The 26,932-nt window shown below is 45.9% G+C and overlaps 1 protein-coding gene and 1 long non-coding RNA gene across 2 annotated transcripts in view; one reads left to right on the top strand and one right to left on the bottom strand.

The window, feature by feature from the left end:
• CTDSPL (CTD small phosphatase like) overlaps positions 1–26,932 on the top strand; it is a 109,398-nt gene that overhangs the window by 40,449 nt on the left and 42,017 nt on the right. The gene's annotated exons all lie outside the window — the stretch shown is intronic.
• LOC114484219 (uncharacterized) lies at positions 3,127–8,174 on the bottom strand. The gene is made up of 3 exons (XR_003676833.1): positions 7,939–8,174; positions 5,105–5,166; positions 3,127–3,440 (listed from the first exon to the last, which is right to left on the bottom strand). It is a non-coding gene; the product is annotated as an uncharacterized lncRNA (long non-coding RNA).

Raw genomic sequence — 26,932 nt, 5'->3', positions numbered from 1 at the left:
AAAAAAAAAAATAAAAATAAAAAAATAAAATGCACATGGTATGTTTACCAAGTTGGTTGAAATGCTGGACCATAAAACAAGTCTCAATAAAATTTAAAAGTTTGAAATATATAGAGAATATAGGATATCCTCTGACCACAATGGAATAAAATTAGAAATCTATAACAGAAATATATCTAGGGAAACCCCAAATGTTTGGAAATGCAACAACACACTGTATATATTTCATGGTTCAAAGAAGAAATCACAAGGTATTAGAAAATATTTTTAACTAAATGATAATGAAAATACACCATATCAAAATTTGTAGGATGCAGCTAAAATAGTATATAGAGGAAATTTTATAGCTTTAAATATTTGTATTAGAAAAAAGAAAGGTCTTAAATGTGCTGTCCAATAGAACTTCCTGTGATAATGGCAATGTCCTGTATATGTATTGTCCAGTCCAGTAGCCGCTAGCCATGTGTGGCTATTAAGTACTTGAAATGTGGCTAGTGTAACTAGGGAATTGAGTTTTTACTTTATTTAATTTAAATGGATACACACATGTGGTTATTGTCTACCATGTGGGACAATATGGATCTAAAAAATCAGTGACTAAAGGGTTCCTCTTAAGAAAAGTACACAATATAAGTAATAAGAAGGATATAGTAAAGATAAGAGCATAAATCAGTGAACTGGAAGGTAGACCAAAAAATAGAGAAAATCCATAAATCCAAATGCTTGTTCTTTTAAAAGATCAATAAAATTTATTAACTATATAGAGAGCAAAGATTACTAATATCCAGAATAAGAGAGGGACTACAAACATTGGGAAAATAATGGGATGTTACTAACAATTTTATGCCAAAAAATTAAACAATTTAGATGAACTGTACAAATTCTTTGAAAAATACAACTCATCAAAACTGACACAAGATGAAACAGAAAATCTGAATAGCCCTGTGTCTATTTTTAAAAAAAAGTCTAATTCAACATCAGGCACCTCCTCACAACGATTTTGAAGCTCAGACAATGTTGGCAGAAATATAAAATGGTATAATCACTTTGGAAAAAGTCTGGCATTTCTTATAAAACTAAATATACACCTTCTCTTTGCCTCAGCAATTCTACTCATAGTTATGTATGCAAGGGAAATTGAAATATATGTTGACAAATAAACACAAAGCCTAGGTGTCAATAGGAAAATGGATAAACAAACAGTAGGATATTTATACAATGGAATACTATTCAGCAATACTGAGGAGAAAATTACATTCGTAAGATGCAACAGCACTTATGAAACTAAAAAACATGCTGAGTGAAAGAAGCCTTCCACAAAGAGAGTATATACTATATGATTCCATTTATAAGAAATTCTAGAACAGGCAAAACTAGTCTATGGTGGGGAAAAAAAATCAAAACAGTGGTTCTTTATGGAGGAGTAAGGGGTTTTTTAGTCAGGTGTATGTATTTGTCTAAACTCAGTGAATGTACACTTCAGACTTGGACACTTCACTGAGTGTGAATTTTACCTCAAAAGAAAAAAATTAATATTGAACTGCAGTTAATGATAGGCATGCTGAATTATTTAGGGAAAGTCTGACATCTGTAGTTTACTTTGAAATACATCAAAAAGACTAGATGGATTGATGGATGGACAGGAAAATGGATACGTATATAGATATGTGATAAAGCAAGTATAGTAAAATGTTAGTGGTAGACTCTAGGTGGCCTTAAACATACTCTGTTGTCGATATGAAATTTTTCATAATAAAATGTTGGGGAGAAAAGGTGAACGAAAAGTGTGCTTTTAATTCCACTTACACAGAATTACTGAAGTGCAGTTGAGCTGAGCCTCACTGGGGTCTGCCTTTATAATGAAACTAAAAAACATGCTGAGTGAAAGAAGCCTTCCACAAAAAGAGCCTTCCACAAGAAAAGCCTTCACATTTCAAGAAAAATGTGTTATGCATATATTTGTTCTGAGTTTCTTGAGAGCTACTATGAGCAAAGGACCATGGAATAATTAATTAATTAATTAATATGAATCAAGCTTTTTCGCTGTCCTCTGGAATCTTGCAATCTAATGAAGCATATAAAACAAACATACAAATAATAGAGCACAGAATGCCATACATTCTCTAAAGGAGGTAGGGACAAGCTGGCGTGTTGTTCAGCAGAGTGAGAGCATTTTAGGTCAGGAACCCTGGTGGCTTCCTGGAGGAGGGGATGTTTTAGATACTAAGAGGACAGGGGCCTTCAGCACGGAAGATGGTATCTGGTGCAGAAGGGAGCCTGTGCAGATGTTTGGAAGGATGTGAAATAAACCTGGAAAGGTGGGACCAAGGCCTTGAAACCAGGTTTGGGTTTTTATTCCATAGCTAGGGAGGAGACATACATTGTGTGTTTGGGCAAGGGAGGGAGATGAATGCTTTAACATAAATGTTACATACTAGTACCCAGAAATGCAGGAAGTCCAGATGAGAGCCGCCCCGCCTCCCTGCCTCCCACTGTAAGGCTTTATTCCAATCACACGCCCTTGAAGGGGTGCCCGGGACCCCTTAAGTTGAAGAAAGTAGCTTAGAGGGTCTCCAAGGTCCATCCAGTTCCAGCATTCTGTGATCTGTTGGCTGGAAAAAGTTGTTGCTCAAACAGATTAAATATTTCCTCTTGCGATGTTGTGTTGCTTTGTTAGCCAACTCTTACTTCATAAAGTCTGGATTGTTAGATATTTTACAGATTCCATATTCTGGGTATCAGAGCTGTGAGCTGTTGCTGTGTGGTAATGTTGCTTTTCACAGACCGGTAACATTTCAAGCTATTGAACTTTAACATTGCGAAAAAAAAAAGACTGATTATGTCCTTAAACTGGGTGAGGGTTATAGGGGAAACCTTCCAATGCTTCTGCATATGTCACAGATGGGTCTGAGTAACACAAACTTGCTTGTATCATTCTGGTAATTCCTGAATGCAAGGAAACAGAGTCTGAAAATTGTATGAGACAACACAATTTCTTGTGTTGAAAGAAAATCTATTACTGCATGAGTTTTTAATAATGGTTTTATTGTAATCTCTGGTGTGTTTTGATCTTTGGCCCAGAGAAAAATGTCCCAATATATTGAACCATTGGGTAGGTGGTGAAAAACTAACTTTCAGCTCTAAACATCCAGGTCTAGGTGGACATCTGCTTGTGCTGAGAGTGAAGGAAAGATGCTGGAAATGTTGTTGTTTTCAGACCACTGGGTTCAGGCATTTGATGTGAGGAAACAAATGATATGTTGAAAAAGTTGTGTGAGGTGGGAACCCAGAATCTTTGGGAGGAGAAACAGAAAGAAAGGTAGCTCAGAGCACTCTCATTGGTACGTTTGCCGTTGCTCTGGTGGTTTGATGACTGGCTTAGACCTGGTTCCAAAGACACAAGTTTGATCTTTGATGGAGTGCTGGTTACACAGAGATCTCTGTTGCAGAGAAAACATGTATCTTAGCGTTCATTCACTTTTCATCTTATTAGGGAAAGAAACCACGTCCTGACCTCATCAAAACCATTTAAACACCAAGCCACAGCTCTCCAAGGGTCTCACAGATTTGTGGTTTGTGAATGGGGCAGAGGTGGTCAGTATTCATATTTATTGACGGACTCAGTCCAGAGTAATCTCAGAACCCCCAGCGTCTTTTACAAGGAGGATGTTCTCTCAAGGAACCCAGTAAGCGGGGTCTCAGATCAGAGCTGCTTCAAAGAGGTAAGGGATGTGCCTCCAGACCAGGCCCCAGTAAAGGGAGGAAGCTGCTTTTCCTCTGCTGGGAACTAAAGACGGCCACATCGGGACTCTTCCATTTTTAAACATTTCCCTGAAATGTGCGCTGTTTGTTAGCAAACAGCACGTTTTGAAGCCAAATATGCTGTCCAAATAATAATAATGTCGCAAGTTCTGTCATGAGCATACTTTCTCCTTTCTTCAACTTATAAGGATTTTTCATATGATTATAAAAGGAACTATTAAAATCTTAGAAAATATAGAAAGGTGTAGAGCCACAAAAGTCATCCATAATACCACAACTTAAAGGTGTTAACCATTGTTAGCATTTTAAGATTTTTCTTCTTCCTTTTAAATTTCTCTTACATATGTATATGCATAAATGTCATAAGGGCATCATCGGAAACATGCCAGCTATTTTTCACATAACATGAGAGTTTTTCTCGTGTTATAAAAAATCCTTAGAGAATATACTTAATGACTACAAAATATGCATTCCATTTTGTGAGCACAGCATCATTTTAATAGTACCTCACTATTAGACATTTAGATGGTTTCCAGTGTTCTTTTGTAAAAGTGGGAATATCCGGGTTTCAGGAGACACACTTCTATGTCTGGGGGGGGAGGAGAAATGTGTGAGTTTGCAAGGGTGCCTGGTGGCCCAAACTAAACCTGTTCAGACCCCTCCGCGGGCCTCTGTCTGGCTTTCTGTGCATCCAGATTGAAGGACCAGGGAGGGAGTCCTCAGATCCGCTGACCATGGCAGGGATCGCTATGTGTTTGTGCTGCGCTTCCTGAGGACAGGCAGGCTCTGGGGATGGGAGTCCCTCCCAGAGGACAACCCCTCTGCTCCCAGCAGCCCTGTGAGGCCAAAGGACCTAGCCCTTCCTCGCTCTCTTTTCCTCAGAAAGAGAGACACCGTTTTCTTGGTCCCGTGCAGCTGTGGTGTTAGGTCTGAAACAGAGGAGCTTTAAGTGGCTTGGAGCCTACTGGACCTAATAATAATGGTACTAACCGTGGCTAATATTTATTGGGCATTTGCTGTGATGCTTCAGGTGCTCTACATACAGCAACTTGTTAATTTGCAGACCTCCTGTTCTGAGAGCAGGCGGTCGTGTCTCCCAGTGAAAATAAGGAAGGCGGGCTCAGGGTCTCACAGACCTGGTTAGGGTCCCAGCTGCCCCACCGACCAGCAGCTCTGTGACTCAGGCAGGTGCAGCTGTTAGGAATGCATTCAGCTGCAAAGATCAGAAAACCCAACCGAGAGTGACTTAGAAAAGTCGGTAGTTATTTTTCTGACATCATGAGAATTCTGGAGGGAGCCAACCCCGGGCTCATGCGGTGTCTTCAGGGACCCACTCTCTTACCTTCCCACCTGCACTAGCCCCGCCTTGTGGCTTTTGTCCTCATGGTTGTGAGATGGCTGCATCTGAGGCAGGAAGAAGCAGAAAGGGAGAAAGTGGGGCAGCCCCTGGATCAGGAAAGCAAAAGCTTTTTTTGAAACGCTCAGCTTATGTCTCATTGACCAGAACATGGCCACCTGGCTGTAGGGGACTCTGTGGGAGAAGGTTTAGCTGGACACATTGCCGTCCCTAAAGAAATCAGGGTTCGGTTAGAAAGGGAGACAAGGAATGTTTGGTGGGTCAGCAGCCATCAGCATCCGTGTCAGCAAGTCACTTCATCTCTCTGAGGCTCAGTGGTTCCTCCTCTCTAGTCTAGTCAGGCTCTTTCAACTCACTAGAGGTATGCCCAGTTTGCCTTAGGGCTTGGGAGATTCCCCAGGGATGGAGAGACCCAGACGTGGGTCCCAGCAACACAGAGTCCATTCCCCGTGGGTCTCTGTGCTTCCCAGCAGGCCCTCTGGCACCTTGTTATCCGGGAGGTACCAGGAGCTCTGGGCACGAGCTGTCCTGCCATCACTTCGAATCGGGCATCCATGGTTCCCTGCCACACCCCGCGATTCTTCCTGGCTTGGAAAGCTGGCCTCTTTGCCCTCTTCTTTCTCTTCCTTCTACTCCTCACTCTACTGACTCAAGCCAACTGTCACCTCTGCTGCCATGGCTGCATCTCACATTCAGACCCCCCAAAAGAGACAGTGTCCGGGGTGAGTCAGTAACCCCTTGGTGAGGAGCGTTGTGATCGGGCAGAGGCTTCCCATCCCGGTGGTCACCCGTCACCCTTTAGCCACAGGACACATTGTGGCTTCTTTCCTCAACAGAGAGAGCCCTGTGGCTGGGGCAGGTGCTGGTGGAGCCCACGTCCTCTGCGACCCGTTACATCGGGGAGTCTCAGGGCACAGGACTGCACAGCTCTCGGGGCGTCATGCACGTTGAGTCCATGTGAATTGTGCTCCAGAAAACACCATCCCCCGGGTGGGCCTCAGTTTTTGTTGGAGACCATTTGAGATGGGGGTGAGCTTCCTGTCATCTGGCTGTTGGAGAGACAGCCAGGGCCCCTGCATACTGACTTCAGGGCAGAGGAGAGAGCCAGGGAAAGGTGGCTGGTCTCATTGCCGGCATCCCTGGGGAGACCCTTGTGTTCTGTGAGGAAGACGCCTTTAGCCACGTCCTCATCCCAGGCTGCTGAGAGGTGAGGGCCAGTTGTCAGGACGAATGAGGGAATGTGTAGGCACATTCTTTGAAGCCGTGACTCACTCCAGAGGCCTGCTTGTGGCTGTTATTACAGCTGTTGCTGCTGCAAAACAGCTTTGAACCCTGAGGTGTGAGACCGCCTTTGGAGGCGGGGGCAGGGAGGGGGCAGAGTTGTTTGGCAACACAGGACAGGAGCAGGAGTTCAGTGATCTGGGAAGGGGCCGGGGGGAGGGGGGATGAATAAGGCTCCTGTGTCTCCTGAGTAGAGCTTTTAGGTTGTCTGTGTGATTCTGGATGCAGGGAGAGCTCTCACACCTGGGCCCCGAGGGCCAGGGCAAGAATCAGGCCAGGAGGCCCTGTTATCACAAGAGTTATCACAAGGCTGTCCAGGTGAACAGAAGGCAAAGGTATGTCACACTCCCACCAGACGGCTCTCAATTGGGGCCCTGCGCCGGCCTCCTGGCACCAGCTCGGGGCCTCTTGGACAGAAGCCCAGGAGTCCCCCTTCTCTCCTCCACCCTGCGTTCGTGCTCTGGCCCAGAGAAGCTCCAGTGGGCCACAGTGCTGCACTGAGGGCCCAGCCCCTGCCCAGTCCACGTGCAGTTGCTTCTGGCCGGTCCCCAAGCTGGCCTGCCACTGACGCTGCCACTAGGTAACTGGTTTATTCAAGCAGCTTATGCCTGGGCTCTAACGGTTGAAACAGAAAGTCACTGAATGGCGCTGCCTTCCTCCCCAGGTCCCCACCACATGCTCTCGTGGCCTCAGGAGCTCTCCTTCAGCTTGCCCAGGGCTGGAGGGCTGTGTAGTCAATCTCCTCAACCTGAAGAATTCTGTAGAATGGAGTTGGCTTTGTGGGCTGGCTGCCTGTTGGACCTGCCAGCGGAACAACCCTTCACGGAAACTTTGAACTTGGTTATGTGACATTTGCTTTTTAAGCAGAGAAGAAAGGCAGATTGCTGAGCAGAGCCAAGCTCTGGCTTGGCTTTTTGGCTGATGAGTACTAATTCCCTTTGGGCGAGGGTTCTCGCTTGGTCCCTTTCAGACACCAGGAGAAGAAGGGGTGGGACCCTCTATCAGGCTTCAGAGGAAAGGACCCGCACCAGTGAGTGGAGGACCCCAGGTCCTAAACTGACCCGAGCTGAGAGGGTACCTCACAGCATGACATGCTGTGCAGAGGGAGAACCGACTCTCGGAAGCAGTGACCCCTGGGGGTAGAGATGGAAGCCAGGGAGCCCATCAGGGGCGGGAGGTGCCCTTCCAGCTCCCCGCCCAGAGCACTGCTGCACCCCAGGCTCCCAAGAGTCAGCACCTAGTGCACAGTGGGCTCGAGACCGGGCCCCGGGGATGGCCCAGCTCACCCTCATCTGTGCGCTCAGCCTGCAGCTCTCTGCGCCCTTCTCGTGGAGAAAACATGTCCATGGCCTTGAGTCCCTTTCCATCCCACACGTCCAGGGCAAACCTCCCTGCTGCATCACGCAGACGTGGTCCCAGTCTCTGCTCCTTCCTTCCCTACGTCTCTGGTCTGGGAAAGCAGTTTTCTGCCCATCCTCACATCCTGCCTGCAGTATTGCAGCAGCCTCCTAAGCAGGCCTCCGGCCTCTAGGGCTCACCATCAGCATCCTGTACATCTTTCCGGCACAACTTGCCAAAACACGATGCACTCTAATCATGCCTCTGTTTGGAAGCTCCTGCTCGCTGCCTACAAGAAAAAGGAGAAGGTGGGAGAACCTTCCTTTGTGATTTGGCTCCCCTCTGCCTCTCTGAGTCTTGTTACACTTTGTTCTGCCCACAGCTCCAAACTTAGGGACTCAAGAAACATTTAGAGATGAAATGAATGAATATAAAAATTTGGAACCCAAACAAGAGTCCTCTGGTGTTTTTAATTTTGTAGTTATAGAGCTGCCATGCTAATATCTTCATGAGATATTAAGAGTATCGTTGATAGTCTTTTCCTGGTTTTCTGGAGGTAAGTCTGTTATCCAGAGAATTGAGAGGCCTGTCTTATTTCATAAAGGGGGCAAGGTTTTTGGAATATATAAGGAAACTGAGAGTCAAATAACATTTTGATCTTTTGTTTTGAATTTTCAGCACAGATAATGCCTACCAAAAGCATCTCAATAATTCGCTCTTTTTTTAGCCAGCCAGTTCTTCAGTCGAGTTTAACAAGGCTTGGAAGAACCTGTGATTTTTAAAATATCCTGGAGGATTTTTCCAGGCCTGGGCGACTCACGGGTCAATGCACAGCTATTTCTGTATGTGTGTAGAGTGGGAGGTGCTCTGCCGGTTCACGGAGGGCAGGTCCTGGCTCTCTGGATCGGGGGTTGGATGCAGGACTTTCCCTCTTCCCTCCTGGTGCCTCAGCTGGACTTCACTGCAGAACCACAGGCCCGTTTTCCTCACCCCTTTGTGTTTTGCGTGCCTGCACCTGCTGCAAGGTGTTTATTCTGAGCCGGTCCCTTTAAATTGCGGAAACCCTGACTCTGGGTCAGAGGTGTAGCGCCCAGGTATGAACCTAGTAGGTGTCTGAGGAATTGCTCTGGGGGAGTTTAGACTATACGGAGTAGGGGTAGCTCTGGAATACACCATCCATACATGAGAAATAAACTCCTCCTAATAGCGAAAGGAATCCTCAGGTCAAATGGAGAGCTGAGGAGTGTGGACTGGCACTGAAGGATCGAGTGCCCCGCCCAGCCCTGCAACTCATCCTTTGATTTTCTGGGCCAGGCCTTTCCCCCAGGGGCACAATCCCTTTCAAGCTAGGTGGCTGGGTGGATGTTTTCTGTTTGCCCCTCAGATCCACTCTTCACCCTTCTGTGCCCTGCCCTGAGCTCTGGAAGCTGACCACAGGGACTGTGTGAATGGGCTCCTGGCTTCCTGCCCCCCTTGTGCTCTTTACCTGGTGGGGAGAACCGACAGGAGATGAGAGGGGTTGGTTGGAGGGCGCTGGGAAGGGGGGTGGCGGTGCGAGGCCCAAGTATTGATTCTCCTGGCTCCACCCTGAGGCATCACCAGGTCTGGGCCCCTGGTCGGCAGTGCTCTCCACAGGGCACTTCGTCTAAGGTTCCAGTAGCCGCTCCTCCCTCACCCCTGTGGTCCTGGCGTGTAAATGTGGCACTGTTACTGGTCCCAGAACGCTGCGCTGTGGTTCCCCTACCCCCTGCCCGCCCCTCTATAAATGGTCCCTTTATTAAACTCTCCTCAGATTACCCAGTTTGAGAGTGCCATCTGTTTCCTGCCAGAACCCTGGCGGATATGGTTCCTAAGATCTTTTCCAGCTCAGAAAAAAGATGCCTGCAAGCAAGGGGGAGGCTGGCCCTTTGGGGTTCCCGTTTTTCACTGGTGCCTCCCTGCCTGGTTCACCAGGATCATGGGAGGGAGGGACTGGTAGAAATGTGATCCCCAGAGCACAGAGTCACTAGGACAAGGATCACCAGGGCCTTGGCAGACACAGACTGTCAAGAGCCCCAATTTCCAAAAAGTGGGCAGGTGTGCTGTCCCCCTGTGGTGGAGGGGAGAGGGTAAGGGGTGATCACACCAATGGAGGCTGGACTGTCACTCCCATCCCTCTCTGCCCTGTGACTTTGAGCAGGTCAACTCACCCTCGGAGCCTTGGCCTCTTCCCTCCTAGTCCAGAGCTGATTGCCCCATCCCTGGCCCACACACGAATGTTATGAGGTTGCAGAGGAAGGAGTCTGTACAGACTAAAGAGAGTTGCCGTCATAAACAGCTTTTATTGTGATGGGCTCACAGGCAGGGCACAGAGCTCCGTGGGGACATTCCCCCTGCTCCTGTCCCAGCTAAACCCGCTTCCTTTCATGCTTTCCTGCTGTACGCACTCACGGAGACATACGTGGCTCCCAGAGTGTCAGTTTCAAAGCTTGACCTCAGAGATACCAGGTTACAGAATCATGCCATCAAAGAGCTGCGGCAGCCTCCGGCCATCTCTGGAATTCAGATCCAGACCTCGAGGGTCTTAGGCGGCCACCTGTGGCCCTTCTCAAAGAAGCCACTTCAAACTAGGTCTAAGAGAGGATAAGAGAAATTAAGAGTATACTTTTTAAATTTATCTATTCTTTTTTTTTTTTTTTTTTTTTTTTTTTTTGGCTACATTGGGTCTTCGTTGCTGTGCACAGGCTTTCTCTAGTTGCGGTGAGCGGGGTCTACTCTTTGTTGCGGTGCGCAGGCTTCTCAGTGCGGTGGCTTCTCTTGTTGCGGAGCACGGGCTCTAGGCACACAGGCTTCAGTAGCTGTGGCTCGCGGGCTCTAGAGCGCAGGCTCAGCAGTTCTGGCGCACGGGCTTAGTTGCTCCGCGGCATGTGGGATCTTCCCGGACCAGGGCTCGAACCCGTGTCCCCTGCATCAGCAGGCGGATTCGTAACCACTGCGCTACCAGGGAAGCCCCCTATTTATCTATTCTTAATGATTAAAGTTACCACCGAGAGTTCTTGACATACAAGAAAAATACATTCTTGAAAACTACAAATGTCAAGTGCAGTTTTCTCTTTAAAAAAGTAATAAAGGCGGGACTTCCCTGGCGGTCCAGTGGTTAAGACTCAGCGCTTCCACTGTAGGGGGTGCAGGTGCCTGGTCAGGGAACGAAGATCCGGCAGGCCGTGAGGCGCAGCCAAAAACTTTTTTATAAAAGAAAAGTAATAAAGGCACTTAAAGAACTTGCATCATACTCACTTGGCACTGTGGATATTGTGCCATACCATGTGCAGACCAGTGGGGAAGTGGAGGAAGGAGAAAAGGGGTGAAGGAGCGATGGGCCGGGAGAGGGCATAGCACTAAATGCCCTGGTGGAGACACACCTCACTGTGTCGCTTACACAGCAGTTGGGAAGTGTGCACACGGCACTGTGAGAGATCTTAAGAACATCGTGCTCAGTGGAAAATTAAAATGAGATACACAAACCAATATTTCCATAAGTTAAAAATAGGCACATCTTGTGAGCAAACATAAAGATACACCTCAAGCACATTCGGACAGTTTCCTGTGGGGTGAGGGAGATGGAATCGGGCTACAGGGAGAAAAGCACACACAGAGAGAAAATCCAGAGCTTTTACCTGGACCGCGTTAATCTTGTGCCCAGAACTACTGCATGTGATGCAGGGAACCCTCTGCTCCTGAGGTGCAAGACAGACGAAAACACAGTCCTCAGTTTTTTGGGTTTTTTTTCTTTTAAGTTTTAAAAGAAACTTTAAAAAGCTTTTATAGTTCAGTTTGCATGGTCTTCCCCCGTAGCCCTCAGTGTAGCCCCTAAACCACAACTAGTTACTGGATCAGAAGTAACCTTTGTAGGGTCAGAACGCAAACACAGCACAGATGCTGCCCACAAAGCACATGAAAGAAGGGATGCTGTGAGCCACCCTTCATGCTCCCTTCTGGAAACTCACCCCCTGGCAATGCCTGCCAAGCGGGCTAGTGTCCATCACAGCAGACAAGAATACCACCCTACCTGTGGTCCTCTTTGGTTTAAAAAGGGCCTCATGGAAAGTGGACGATGGGGCAAATGCATGTGAGCCTATCAGAAGAGACTGAATACAATATTTTGAACTGTACGCCTGCTTTTCTCTTTTTGGTATGTTTCCTTTTGTCATGTCATGGGCAAGTTTTTTGCCAAAGTGATAATCGCATGTCTACATAATCACGTGTTACATAAATTACATTATTTTTGCATCCTTATTGCAGTTATTCTGTCCTCAATATTACATTTGATAGTATTTTTCCATTTTGCTACATAGACTCTGTTGCATCGTTTTTAATGGCTGAGTAATGTTTTATTAACTAAATATCCCAACACTTATCAGAATGACATTTAAGCTGCTTTCCATGTATCCTCCACTTGTAAGTAATGCGGAAAGAAGGTATCCATGCTGCATAAAACTTCTTCATATTTTAAATGAATCCCTTAGGATAGACTCAGGAAATGGAATTACTGGTTGAAGGAGTGAGCAAAAGCATCTATGACTCTTGGTACAAATTACTAAATTGCTTTCCAAAAGGATAGTAGTAATTTACACTTCCAATAGCATGTTCTTGTACCAGCATTATGTTTTATAAGTTCTTAATTGCCAATTTAATAGCTTACATACATTGATTGCATTTTATTTGATTGTGAGGTTGAAATTTTTCCAAGTTTGTATTTCTGTTTATATATTACTATTGGGAGGGTGATCTTTTTTTTTAGTTTTTTAAAAATTTTATCGGCGTATAGTTGATTTACAATGTTGTGTTAGTTTCAGGTGTACAGCAAAGTGATTCAGTTATACACATGCATGTATTCATTCTTTTTCAGATTCTTTACCCATATAAGTTATTACAGAATATTCTTTACACATATAGGAAATTACAGAATTCTTTACCCATATAGGTTATTACAGAGTTCCCTGTGCTATACAGTAGGTCCTTGTTGATTATTTTATATATAGTACTGTGTGGTTTGGGGGTGATCTTGGGCTGTTCTTTTTAATTTGTATGCAGCCTTTACCCAATATTTAATCTTTATCACAATTTTGCAACTGTTTTGTTTGCCCTTTAAAATTTTTAAAGTTTTACATAGAAAAAAAAATTTTAAAGAAACTGATACTGATTCACTGGTGTTTTTATTTATTTTGTTGGCTACATAAAAATCAGGATACCCTGTTGGTTAAATCTGAGAAAGAATTTTTACAGCATGGCAGGATGAAAAAATGCATCCAGTTGAGGCCTTGGAAGGTAGACAAAGCCAGGTTCCAATCCTGTGATGTCCCGGCTGAGCAAACCAGTCAAGCTCTCTGAGCCTCACTGCCTTCATTTATGCCAGGAAATTACCATGCCCACTTTCCAGGTGTGGACCAAGGTCATGAACAAACACTGGCACAGTGGGAGCCCAGTAAACATGGGTCCCTTCCACCCCTTGCCCTCTAGAACTGAGCAGGTTAGGAGGACCACACTGAAGCTCTCGCCCAACACTGCCCATGGCCATGCTTTTCTCGCCAGTTGCTGGGAACAGTAGAGTTGTTGTTCTGGCGTATCTGCTAACCAGCTTCTTGTTTTTCCTGGTGTGGCGGTGTTCCTTCAGTCAGCAGCGGTAGGGAAAGAACTAGGCCGGGATGGGTAACCTCAGTTCTCGAACTCCTCTTGTAGCGAAAGAGTCTGGCCCTCTCCAGCAGGGATTCTGTGATGGTGATTGTGGGGCTGTGTGATCTTGAGCAGGGCTGAGGTGCTACGTCCCATGCGTGGGGAGGTAAGAAGGGGATGACAGGTTACTGTAGCTGGGAATGTGGGACCCTGGTGCCCATGAACTAACACTAATGGATTTTAAATGTACGCTGATTAAACTTTAAACTTTTATTGCCCACAAGTGAAGTATCACCCACTCCCAGTCTCTTCACATTCCGGGAAGAACGGTTAAGACATGAACACTGGAGCCAGACCGCCTGGATTCAGATCCCATCTCCACCACTTATTAGCTCTGTATGTGACAGTTGGCAAGTGACTTAACCTCTCTGTGCTGCAGCTTCCTCATCCAGAAAATGGGAGGATAATAGTAACTACATCATAGGGTTGTTGCAAGGATTGAATGAGGTAGTGTGAGTTAAGTATTAACAGAATTCTACACCACATGGTAACCTTACGGTAGTTAGCATAGGGTCCTGAGATTTTCTTTGCTAAACTCGTTTGAATCTATGATTCTGAGAGGCTAGCCTGTGTACTTTTTGTCAAAGATCTGGCAACTCAGTTTAAAGGTAATTTTGTGAGATTTCTCAGTTCATTAGAAGTAGATAGTGTTTCTGAAGAATATGCATCAAGAGTATAGAAGACATATTCCTAAAAGAGTAGTTATAAATTATTATAAATATTTTATTCTTACTGGCTTTGATTTTTTAAAATTCAGGGCTGTATTCCTATGGAAAAAGTTTGCTTGCTGCTGAAGTAGATGTCCCTTTGTCTCAGGGAAACACACAGAGGCTGAATTTCTCTGTTCCACAGGGTGGGGGCCAGGGGCTGATGGGAGAGGTGTGAGCTCACTGCATGTGAATGTGGGCCCTGATGTCTGGGGGAGGTGAGATGGTGGGTTACAGCCCTTCTCAAGCTCCTGTGCTTCCAAGGTCAAGCCTCCTGCCGTGTGTGCTAAGTCTAGGCCTCTGCCCTGCTTTATGGCTGTAAATAGGGGTTTGTTGGATGACGTTGTCCTGTATCTCTCAAGGCGCTAGGACGATGCAGAGCTTACAGTGAGCATGTAGGTAATTTAAATCACTTAATACTCTTGCTTCTTTCAAAACAGTTTATCATAGAAGACTGACTTAGTTAATTGCTGTACTTAGGAAATCAAACAAAGGGTGAGCCCCAGAGGGGTTTACAGCAGCTGCCACCTTCGCTTTTCTACATCTGCTTTGTTGAGGTGACTGAATGTTAAGTCAGAGTGTAGTCCTCTTGGGGTTTGAGAAATTGGGATGATCACAGCTTTTGGTAGCAATTTGCAGGGCATTTGGAACTTCAGACCTGAGTCAAAGCAGAGTGATGAGTTCCCTCTTGTCACTCAGCCTGATCCGGGAGGGAGGACCCAGGAGGGAAGTATTGCTGTGTGGCTGGAACACAGAGGCTGAGGGGTGGAGGAGTGATGAGCTGTTCTTTACCCAGGGTGCAGGTGAGCTCTTTCTCGTTCCACTGAACACCCAACCAGAATAAGCTTTCACAAGTAACAGGGATTTCACTGGAGAAGAATGTTTTTTAAAAACATTTTAGTGGATTTCCAAGATAGGTTTCAGATTCTCTTCCTGGGAGAGAGAAGAGGAGGGGTAGCAGCAGGCATCAGGAAGCTGTCCAAACACCTGGGTGGCAGGTGGAACCCTCTCTACAGAGAGAGGGAGGAACAAGAGTCTGATAAGCTTACAAATCAAAAACTGCCTTTAGGAAAACCCCTTCAGTTAATTACAGGTTAGTATATTCATCTGTGACTTTCAAAGCTCCTTGATTTATGGTATTGTGGTTGGCTGGGTCCAGAGGTGCTCTGACTTTCCCAGGAGGGAAGGAAGGACTGAGAGGGCTGCAGCCCCTTCTGGCGTCAGCCTTGTCCGTTCCTCCCTTCCAGGCAGATGTTTTCAGGCCAAAGTGTAAGTTCTGGAATAAGGCTTTGTAGTACCCAGCTTCTTGTTGGTTTTGAAATATTTCCTTTATTGGCAGTTTTGTATTGTCTCTGGGTAAGGTAGACCCTCATTAAATCAAGTAGGCTTTAGCCAGGCTGCAGGTTCCCCAGGTACAAGTTGGCCACACGAGGCAGAGGGGCCCTCAGAATCTCAGGATGGGAAGAAAGGGAAACATGTTAACTGAGGCTGGGTGTGTGTGTGTGTGTGTGTGTGTGTGTGTGTGTGCTGGGGACATGGGAGCAAGCCGAGTCTTCAGTAGTAATGGAAGGCAGAAATTATTAGTAATCTAGTTATCATTTCAGAGGGAGTCTGACACTATAAGCAAGAGTTTGTGGGAGTCCAGGAAATTCATAACTTCCCCATACCACACATATTTATTGAGCATTAACCATACTTCAGACACTGTGGTAAATCCTCACATGTCTAGTTTATTATTTCTGGCATCCTGTCTTCATCACCACCACAGCCCCAACACCCAGCCCCAGTATATTTTCAACTTTCATTTATGAAACGCTTACTGTGTGCTAGACACTCTCCTAAGTGCTTTACAAGCATTATTCAATGTAATCCTCACCATAACTGTCCTTTCACAGATAAGGATAACTGAGGCTCAAAGAGCTTAAATAGTTTGATTAGAAACTTTGATACGTGTATAAATGAAAAGCAGTATTTTAAAACCAAGGTCTACCCATTCATCTGCTACCTTGTATGCCTCCTAAACGAGCAAACACTGCAAGACTCAGCAGGCTATACTCTGTTATATTCAACTGACCAGAATATTTTGGAATAAAATCTGTAGGTGGCAGGACACAGGGCATAAGTCACTGCTTTTCCTTTTTCCTGGAAAGCAGAGGGGGAATGGTTTCATAGCAGATTGTCTTGCTTTCAGGTGGAAGTAAGACCTGGGGACACCCTGCTAACTGGAAATGCTTATTAATCTGTTTATTTCAAATCAGAATTTTGTGACCTAGTCCAAATTATAGATGTTATAGATGAAGAAACTGAGATCCAGAGGAGGGAAGAGCCTTGCCCATGATTACTCGACAGTAGGGCTGTTGTTCCAGGAATCTGGCAACATTGGTCTCTCCATGTGTGAACATATATGTGCCTGAGACTGTTTCTGGACTTTCTCTTCTGTTACATTGGTCTGTTTGTCTTTTGCCAGAATTACATTTTCTTACTTACTGTTGCTCAGTAATAAGTTTCAGTATCTAGTGGAGCAAGTCTGTTATGGGCCTTTTGCATTTCCACATAAATCTTAGAATCAGGTGATCTGTTTCCGGTTTTCACAAAATGAACAAACAAGAATTGCTATGGTTTTCACTGAGACTGCATGGAATCCGTAGACCAGTTTGGGGAGAATTGACATCTTTACAATACTGAATCTTCAAAACCATGAACATGGTATGTCCCTCCATCTTTTATGGACTTTAAAAATTTATTCAAATCACATTTTAGAATTTTCTACATACAGGTCTTGCATATCTTTCTGTTTATTTCTAGATATTTTGTATTTGGATGTTAGTGTAAATTATAACTTTGAATTTTTTTCCTTTTCTAAGTGTTTATTTTTAGTATTATGAAATACGAGAGATATTTTCAGACCAACCTTGTTATCTCCCAACTAATTGTTGATGGTAGAATTTTATCTGAAGATTCTTTTGGATTATCTATGCACACAATCAAAATATCTGTGAATGGAATGTTTTCCCTCTTTCTTTACCTTTTCTTTTCCAGTATCATGTTGAGTAGAGGTGGTGATTCAGGCCTCTTTGCCTTGTCCTTGATCTCAGCAGGAAGCTTTCAGCATTTCACCCTCAAGTATGATGAGAGTGCTATAGTTATTTATAAATACCACTTATCAGATTCAGGAAGTCTCTATCTTGTCCTAGTTTGCAAGTTTTATCATAAATAGATGTTGAATTTCATAAGATTATTTTTCTGAATCTACTGATACGATTTTCCCCTTTATACTGTTAATGTGATGAATTGCACTCCTGCATTATTAAACCCATTTGTTTGTGATGTACTGTATTATCATTTTTTCTATACATTGCTGGATTCATTTTGCTAATATTTTATTCAGGATTTTTACATCTATGCTCATGACAAGGATTGCCTGTAGATTTACTCTTTTGTAATATCTTTGCCAGATGTTTATGTCATGGTTTGATTAGTCTCATAAAATGAATCGAGACGTGCCGTCTTTTTTGTTCTCTGGAAGGATCTGTGTGGGATTGATATTATTTCTTTGTTAAGGGTTTGCTTAAGATTGGTGTATTTGTTCTTTAAACATTTGAATATTTTCTTTCAGTACTTTGACAATATTCCAGAGTCTTTGGGCTTTCAGTATTTTCATTAAGAAATCTAAAGTCCATCTTATTGCTCCTCCTTTGATGCCGATCTGTCTTTTTCCCCTCTGTCTGCTTTTAAGATTTTCATTTTGTCTTTGGTGCACAGTGATTTACTATAATATGCCTACGTATAGTTTTCTTTTTATTTATCTTGTGTGGGGCTCATTTAAGAACTTGGATCTGTGCTTGATGTCTTTCTTCAGTTTTGAAAATTCTTGGCTGTTATTTCTTTGGCCCAATTCTCTCTCTTCTCTCCTGTGACTCTGATTACATACCTGTTAATCCTTCTTGTTACATCCCTGTGCATCTCTAATGCTCTCATCTTTCTTTTCTATCCTTTTGTCTCTCTGAGTTTCAAACTAGATATTTTCTTCGGCCCTATCATTTAGTTCACTAATTTTCTTTTCAAGCTGTGTTTAAGCTGCTGTTAAACCCACCTATTGAATTCTTAATTTTAGTTATTTTATTTTTAAGTTCCAGAATTTCTATGTGTTCTTTTTGTTTTGTTTCTAATTCTCAGAGAAACTTTTCAATTTCAGCTTTCAACTCTTTGACCATATAAAGCGTCTTTTTTTTAAATTCTGCATCTTATAACACCTTTATTTTTAGCCCTTCTGAGTTTGTTTCTATTGCCTGTTTTTTAACTTGGAATCCATTCACATTGTCTTATATCTTCATATACCTGGTTAGTTTTGATTGCATGCCAGACATCAAAGATGAAAATTTATAGAAATAACTGGAGGCCTTGGAGGATGTTCTCTTCCTTTAGGGAGAATTACTCTTTCCTCTGGCAGGCCCCGGGAGCACCTGCTGTCTGTTGTCACTGTAAGCCAGTTCCAGGGACTGAGAGAGCTCTGCCCCTGTGAGGACCAGTCTGCCTTTTGTTCATCTTTACTCATAGGGTGTAGCACTTTGGGGATGGGACTCCAATTTTCGTTTCTCTGGTTTCACAAGCTGTCCAGAGTGATGCTCAGCTTTTCAGCCTCTTAACTAATTCTTTCAGAAGTGGCAGGCATTCTTAGAGGAAGAGCAGCCCCAAATGCCAGGCTCACCTCTCCGGATTTCTCTCTTCTTCTAAGTCTTGGCTCCGTTCTTCACTGCCTGCTAATTCTCCATAACCTCAAGCAGAATTTTTAAAATATTTTTCCAGCTTTTCTCATTCTCAGCAGGAAGATTAGTCCAAATTACCTAGTTTAACATTATGTCAGTGGTTTTTAAATGTGGTGCTTTTATTCACATGGTGTTTGTTGTGGATTAAATTGTGTCCCACCAAAAGATATGTTGCAGTCGTAACCCCCAGTTCCTCAGAATGTGACCTTATTTGGAAATAGGGTCACTGCAAATGTAATTAGTTAAGGTAAGGTCACACTGGAGTAGAGTGGGCCCTTAATGCAGTGTGACTTGTGTTCTTGTAAGAAAAGGAGAAGAAACACAGAGACGGAGACACATAGGAAGAAAATGGCCGTGTGATGGATAGAAGCAGAGACTGGGGTGATGCGTCTACAAGCCAAGGAGCGCCAGGGCTTGCCAGCAAACCCCAGAAACTAGAAGAGGCAAAGGATCCCCTGCAGGTTTCAGAGGGCACATGTCCCCGCCAGCACCTTGAATTCAGACTCCTAGCCTCCAAACCTGTGAGACAATACATTTCTTTTGTGTTAAGCCACCCAGCCGGTAGTACTTTCGTATGACAGCCCTAAGAAATTAAAATAGTGCCTTGTAGTGTACAAAGTACTTTCCCAGTAAACTACTTTGTTCTGCACAACTATTCTGACAGGAAGGTGGGAGGATAGGTGATGTTAAATGAAGTCAGAGTTAGAAAAACTGAGGCCCAGAGAGGAGGCATCAACATTCTGGGTACCACAAGTCACAGGCGAAGTCTGGATGTACCTGGGCATCCTGCTTCTTTCTATCCCACTGAGATGCCATAATTCTTCTCCGACCTCATCACATCTTTCTAGGGTCCTGGGTATGGTGAGGTTCCCATTGACCCTGTGCCGACGCCCATTGCCTTGTGTGAAAAGGACAGAACATTTATTTGACTGGGCAGCACACACATTCGTCTGTTCATTCATTTGTTCAGCAGACACTTACCAAGTTATCACCTGGTCCTATTTCTTTATATATATATATAATTTTTTTAAATTAATTAATTAATTTATTTATTTTTTGCTGCGTTGGGTCTTCGTTGTTGCGCGTGGGCTTTCTCTAGTTGCAGAGAGCAGGGCCTACTCTTCGTTGCGGTGCATGGGCTTCTCATTGCGGTGGCTTCTCTTGTTGCGGAGCACGGGCTCTAGGCGCACGGGCTTCAGTAGTTGTGGCACATGGGCTCAGTAGTTGTGGTGCACGGGCTTACTTGCTCTGCGGCATGTGGGATCTTCCCAGACCGGGGCTTGAACCCGTGTCCCCTGCATTGGCAGGCGGATTCCTAGCCACTGCGCCACCAGGGAAGCCCACCTGGTCCTATTTCTGGGTGAGGGCAGGGGCACAGTACAGGGAAGGACAAATTCGAGAGGGACAGAACGAGTGCTCGGTCTCTTTCGCAAGGAGCTCGCAATCCAATAGCAGAGAAGTTTCACCCTTAAACTGTTGTAGCTTTTTAGATAGAACTTAGCAGAGTATGAATAATCTCACTCATTAAAGTGAGTTTTCCACTCTGCTTTATATACAAATGAAATGGCAGAAAGCATTTGTGTAGCCTGTTTAATATTGATGGCACATCTTTTGCTTTAAAGTGTTAGACACTCTCATTGTAATTATTTAGAAAATTATCTGCTGATAAATTGTCCTAAATTATATCCCAATATAGCTGAATAAATTTAGACCTTATTAGGTTGATGTCATCCAGTTGAAAATGTAGCCCAACAGCAAACGCCAGACCACAGTGTACTAGATATAGTATTACTATTAAATGTTTCTATTTGGTACACAGTGTAACTCAGTCATCAAATTTTTATTTAGAACTTTGAAAGGAGGGTAAAGGAAGCATCAGGCAGTTCCTGTCCTCAGCCAGAGACAAACTGTAAGCGATGAAACCTTCATTGTTTCATTCGTTGTTCAACCTTAGTTTGAGTGTCCAGGCAGTGGGGATATGGTGTTGAATAAGACATGAAAAAGCCAAGTATAAAATTGAGTGCTATTGTGTTTGACAGCAGAAATTTCAGAAAAGAGCTGGATGAGCCAAGAGCCCAAAGGCATAGTAGGGGTTTGGGCAGAGGAGTGTGGGTTGGAGACTTTAGGGAAGAATTTCAGAAAGTTTCTTGGAACTGGGCCTTTTTAGTAAGAAAGAGGAGCAGCTAGAGGAAGCCTGGGAGGAGTCCCAAGTGAGGGGAGATGGGAACAGATGCAAAGGCAGGGCCAGGGGAGACACCGGAAGCTCCAGAAGGGACATATGCTCAGTAGACTCACTTACATGCACACTTGCTTCATTGAATAAGAGAACAGTCCTCAGGGCCTGGAGATCTGGTACAGCCTCTCTCTCTGCTAACCAACTCTGACTTTGTGCGGGTCGCTTCATTCCCCTGTGCCTTAATTACGGAACTCAAAAGTCCGCCTGGCATGAGGACATTCCTGAAAATCTAATTTGTCAGAGCCCCTTCCATCCCTGCCCACCCTGCCCCCGCCGCTTGCCTCATCAGGCCAAGGCCTTTGCCAGCTTTGGCAGGCCCTGTCTGCTCGGGCTGCCTGGGTCCTTGTGGCCCCCCCGCCCTGTGCTTGGTCTTCTCTTAGCTCCCTGTCCCTGCTCCCAGGTTGGCTCACTATCTTCAGGGACACATGTGGAATATTCCAAGCCTTCTGGCATTTAACGTATATTTCTTGGAACCCTCCAGCATATGAATGTGGTCCACCTCTCCCTAGGAATGTCATCTGGGCTCACATTTCTAGAAGACTCTACCTTCATTGTACTTCCAGTCACATTCTGTTTTCATATCAATGAAACATATCAAGTTCCCCCATCACATGTTCTCTTGATTTTATATGATCACAGCCCAGGTAGGCCAAAACTTAAATTGCCTTATGGTGACACTAAGGGATTGTGTTCTGTAATTGTGGTCCAGTTGTTTTTTGTTTGTCTTTTTGCATCTCACAGGTAGAATCTTAAATAAGGGACAACACCTGGAGCTTAGAAACAATTTGATTCGTTCCCCCAACAAACATTAAGAACTGTATGTGATCTGGGCCCTCTCCTGTTAGCTGGTCAGAATCATGAAGAAAACGCTGTTCCCTGCCCCCAAGGAGCTCCCAATCTAGAAGGGGAAATGGCCCAAAAGAATGATGAGAGGGCTTCCCTGGTGGCGCAGTGGTTGCGAGTCCGCCTGCCGATGCAGGGGACACGGGTTCGTGCCCCGGTCCGGGAGGATCCCACATGCCGCGGAGCGGCTGGGCCCGTGAGCCGTGGCCGCCGAGCCTGTGCGTCGCCTGCCTCTGCACGGGACGCGGGTTCGTGCCCCGGTCCGGGAGGATCCCACATGCCGCGGAGCGGCTGGGCCCGTGAGCCGTGGCCGCCGAGCCTGTGCGTCCGGAGCCTGTGCTCCGCGGCGGGAGAGACCACGGCAGTGAGAGACCCGCGTACCACAAGGAAAAAAAAAAAAAAAAAAGAATGATGAGAGTGGAACAGTAAAGGACATCGTGGAAGTAGCAAGAGCACCTTTTATTGTAATAGGATTTGTGTCAATGGAAGTGTTTATTATTTAAAAGATTATGTGTAATATAAACAGTAGATTGTGTGTAACATCAGTGGTTTTCAGGTGGCTGTAAAATCCGTCTTGGGCTGAGTGGGTCAGATGCAGTTCTTCCTGCCTCCCCTCTCTCCTCTCACTCCCCCTCCCTCTCCGCCTCCTTCTTCTTCTGCCCGCCCCCCCGCCCCCCAACCAGAGAAGCGCCTCTCAGCTTTTGGTGTTTTAGATTAGGGGTCCTTGTAAGAGTACTCTTTTTAAGTGGATATCCAATGATATTTTACAGGTTGAAAACTACACTTTTCTCTAGAAGTCACTTCACCATGGACTCCTGGACCCTTGGGAAAGTGCACTTACGGATCTTGTCAGCAGAGGATCCTTGATCTTTGGCTGCCCCAAGATAAGACCCCCCAACCTTAGGACGTTCAGAGCAGTTTCCTCAATATAGAATTTAAAGCTTTACCCTTCTCTGGGAAAACAGTATTGGAATTTTGCCTCAAGTTGAAAATTCACACATGACAGGACAGATTCTCCGAATGTATTTTCACCTCCATCTTTATTTTAAAAGTGAAGTGTGAGGAAGAAACTGGAATAGGAAAACAGGTGGGGCAGGTGTTGAGGACCGTTTCCAGGAGGGGTTATTTAATGACAATAGGTATTTTTCGAATCCAAAACCAGGTCCTGGAGAAGTTGAGGAATTGCTGGATGGCTGCAGTTTCAAGAGCTGGAGAGTTAGTTAGCAGCTAGGAGGAGCCGGCAGCTGGGGAGGGGTCAGCAGGGACGGAATGGGAGGGTGGCCAGGGCTCCCATTCCTCACGATGATGGGGTCTCCATTAGCATCTGCCCCCAGGGTGCCTCCTGGGTTCCTGGAGCTGTGCTTGGTTGGGCCCCAGGGGAAACGGAGAAGGAAGCTGGGTTTGCAGTGCGTTCTCCTCAGTGGGGAAGCCAAGTGAAGATGCCCACAGAATAGCTGGAGAGGGGAGCCAGCAAAGTGGTCAGGGGACCAGAGAGCTAATTTAAGAGGATGCAGAGCTATGGAAGCCCTGAGGGTGCCTCGGTCTCTGCTGGGGGTTGTATTAGTGTCCTGTGGCTGCTGTAACAAATTACCACAAACTTGATGGCTTGAGCAACACACATGCGTTCTCTTACAGTTCTGGAGGTCAGAAATCAAATCGTTTTACTGGATTAAAGTCAGGGTGTTGGCAGGGCGGGTTCCTTCTGTAGCCTCTGGGGGAGAATCGACTTCCTTACCTTCCTGGCTTCTAGAGGCTGCCCGCATTCTTTGGCTTGTGACCCTTCCTCAGAACCTCTCACTTTCATCTCACACCTCCTACTTCCTACTGTGGGCTTCTTGGCATCCTCTTATAGCCCTGTGATTACATCTGGATAATCTAGGATCTCCCCACTCCAGATCCCTAACTTAATCAAATCTACGGGTTCCAGCAATCCCACTGCTGGGCATATACCCTGAGAAACCCATAATTCAAAAAGAGTCCTGTACCACAGTGTTTATTGCAGCACTATTTACAATAGCCAGGACATGGAAGCAGCCTAAGTGTCCACCGACAGATGAATGGATAAAGAAGATGTGGCACATATATACAATGGAATAGTACTCAGCCATAAAAAGGAACGAAATTGAGTTATTTGTAGTGAGGTGGATGGACCTAGAGTCTCTCATACAGAGTGAAGGAAGTCAGAAAGAGAAAAACAAATACCGTATGCTAACATATATATGGAATCTTAAAAAAAAAAAAAAGGTTCTGAAGAACATAGAGGCAGGACAGGAATAAAGACACAGATGTAGAGGGAATGGACTTGAGGACACGGGGAGGGGGAAGGGTAAGCTGTGACGAAGTGAGAGAGTGTCATGGACATATATACACCACCCATTGTAAAACAGATAGCTAGTGGGAAGCAGGCGCATAGCACAGGGAGATCAGCCCGGTGCTTTGTGACCACCTAGAGGGATGGGATAGGGTGGGAGGGAGGGAGACGCAAGAGGGAGGAGATATGGGGACATATGTATATGTACAGCTGATTCACTTTGTTATACAGCAGAAACTAACACACCATTGTAAAGCAATTATACTCCAATAAAGATGTTAAAAAGAAAACATCTGTGGGTTCCTTTGCCGTAGATGGTAACGTTCACGGGTCCAGGGGTGGGTACGTGGCTCTCTTTGGGGAGGAGCATTAATCAGCCCTCCCTAGGGCAGAGAGATTTAGCTAAAGCCTGAGGAACAATTTCTGGATCGAAGACGGGAATTCATGATCTCTGCTTGAGGTCTTTGAAGAGGTGCCACAGTACCCTGTCTGGGGGGCTGGACCGGCCTGGCCGCCAGAGCTGAGCTTCCCAGACCTTCCTTCCAGCAGACGGAATGTTCCCTGGCATGCACCAGGTCTTGGTGAGGCTGAGTGCCGCGGGGGCAGCTCTCTCCAGAGGTGACTTGTCTCGTGCTGGAAGCCGGGATGTGAGCTGCTGGAGCTGTGCAAGGAGGAAGCAGCCTTCCCCCCTTTTAATTGGCAGCTTGGGCTGTTCTGTAGCTTTGGTCCCCCTCAGAGCAGCTGTGTTTCCCAGGCTGTGGAGCATCTGCCCTGAGGGGTAACATCAGAGGTGGGGGCCGGAGAGGCCCTGGCAGGAGGTGTGGGCGTCCCTGGCCCTTCCTCGCTTGGTCCCTGGGTGGTGAAGGGCCAGGCACCGGTGGCATTCTCGGTTTGGAAACATCCTCCTCAAGAGTGAGATTTTCAAAATAGTGACCTTTTGTGGGGAAAGAACAGCATCTGGTTTAAGATCCCACATCCTCTTCAACCCCAGTATTGCAGGGCTTTCAGTAACACCAGGGGCTCTACTATGGGTGCGTTGCCCTTGCTGTGTGGAATGGAGCAGATGTTTGGGTTTGATTAGCTTGCTTGGGTTGAAGAGGACCTAGTCATGCACTGGTTCTGGTCTCTTCCCGACCCGCCCCCCTGAGCCCTCCTGCCCTCTGCACTTCCTCAGCCGTGTGGGCCTGGGTCCAGACTATCCCAAGCCCTCTCCTCTCCCCATGGGTTTGAATCAGTGCCCCTTGGGCCTCTATGAGCCCAGGAACCAGAGCCCTCCCACCGGGAGGAAGAAAAAGAGGGATTTGAGAGGGGAGGGCTGAGAACCATCCTCCCTGCCTCTGCCTGGTGCAGTTGTCCCAGTCCTTTCTTATCTGTTGTGCCATCTTCTCAAAGCATCTTCTGGATGTGGCCTGCACAGGGCCACCTTTTTTTTTCCAGATAACAGGGTTTAACTTCTGATTGGCTAAATGACTTGCCCAAGAGAAAGGCTCTGAAGACTGGCTGCTGTCCGGGATTATCTCCACGGCTCCCATCCAAGGGTGGCACCTCGTCTATGCTGGGCTGACTGTCACAGCGGGGGGGCCCCTTCGGACTGTCTCCACAGTCAGGAAAGAGGGTGTGAGAGACCAGAGCCTGCTTTGCAGACGTGTTTGACCTGTGTCATGCTCAATACCCCCAAGTTCAGAGATACTGTTGTAGGTAGTTAGATGTGTACCTTTCTCCTCCCACTGGTTTGGGAGTTTCCCAAGGAGAGAAACATTTTCTTATTTAACTATTTTTAATCTCGCAGTGTCTAATCAACACGTGACACATAGTTGGTGTGAGAAAGCCATCGCGACCATCAAATCACCACCACCATCACCACCACACACAGATACACATGCACAGGGTATGTGCGTATTTTGTGCTGAGGTAGACTTATTATGACTTTCTGAGGCTTCACTCTATGGTAAGGGGACGTACCCGTGTAAGCAAATGGTCATTACAAATTCGGGTCATCTCAGGACATCCTGTTTCTTCCCTCTGTGCCCTCTTGTCGTGGGCCTTGCCTCTGCGGAGTTCAGATGTGCTGAGTACTTTTTCCCAGGTTGTGGAGTATACAGACCTCTGCCTGGGGGAGCAGAGGTAGCCGGCAACCCATGGAGAGGAGCCTGAGGGCAGCCACATCTAGGAGCCCCTAGAAGTTACTCTCTGAGTTTGATTCTTTTTAAAAAAAAATAAATTTATTTATTTTATTTTATTTATTTTTAGCTGTGTTGGGTCTTCGTTGCTGCACGCGGGCTTTCTCTAGTTGCGGCGAGCAGGGGCTACTCTTTGTTGCGGTGCGCGGGCCTCTCATTGCGGTGGCTTCTCTTGTTGCGGAGCGTGGACTGTAGGCGCGTGGGCTTCAGTAGTTGTGGCACGCTGGCTTAGTTGTTCCGCGGCATGTGGGATCTTCCTGGACCAGGGCTCGAACCTGTGTCCCCTGCATTGGCAGGCGGATTCTTAACCACTGCACCACTAGGGAAGCCCTCTGAGTTTGATTCTTAAATGCCATCCTCAAACTGAAGGCTCACATTGCTGTGCAGCATGAAGGCCAGGGTCTGTCCCCAAGCTGAGCCCAAGTGGTCTGGGAAGCAG

The sequence above is a fragment of the Physeter macrocephalus genome, chromosome 18 (assembly GCF_002837175.3).
Source record: "Physeter macrocephalus isolate SW-GA chromosome 18, ASM283717v5, whole genome shotgun sequence".
NCBI lineage: Eukaryota > Metazoa > Chordata > Mammalia > Artiodactyla > Physeteridae > Physeter > Physeter macrocephalus.
This window is presented reverse-complemented; position numbering and strand designations above follow the sequence as displayed.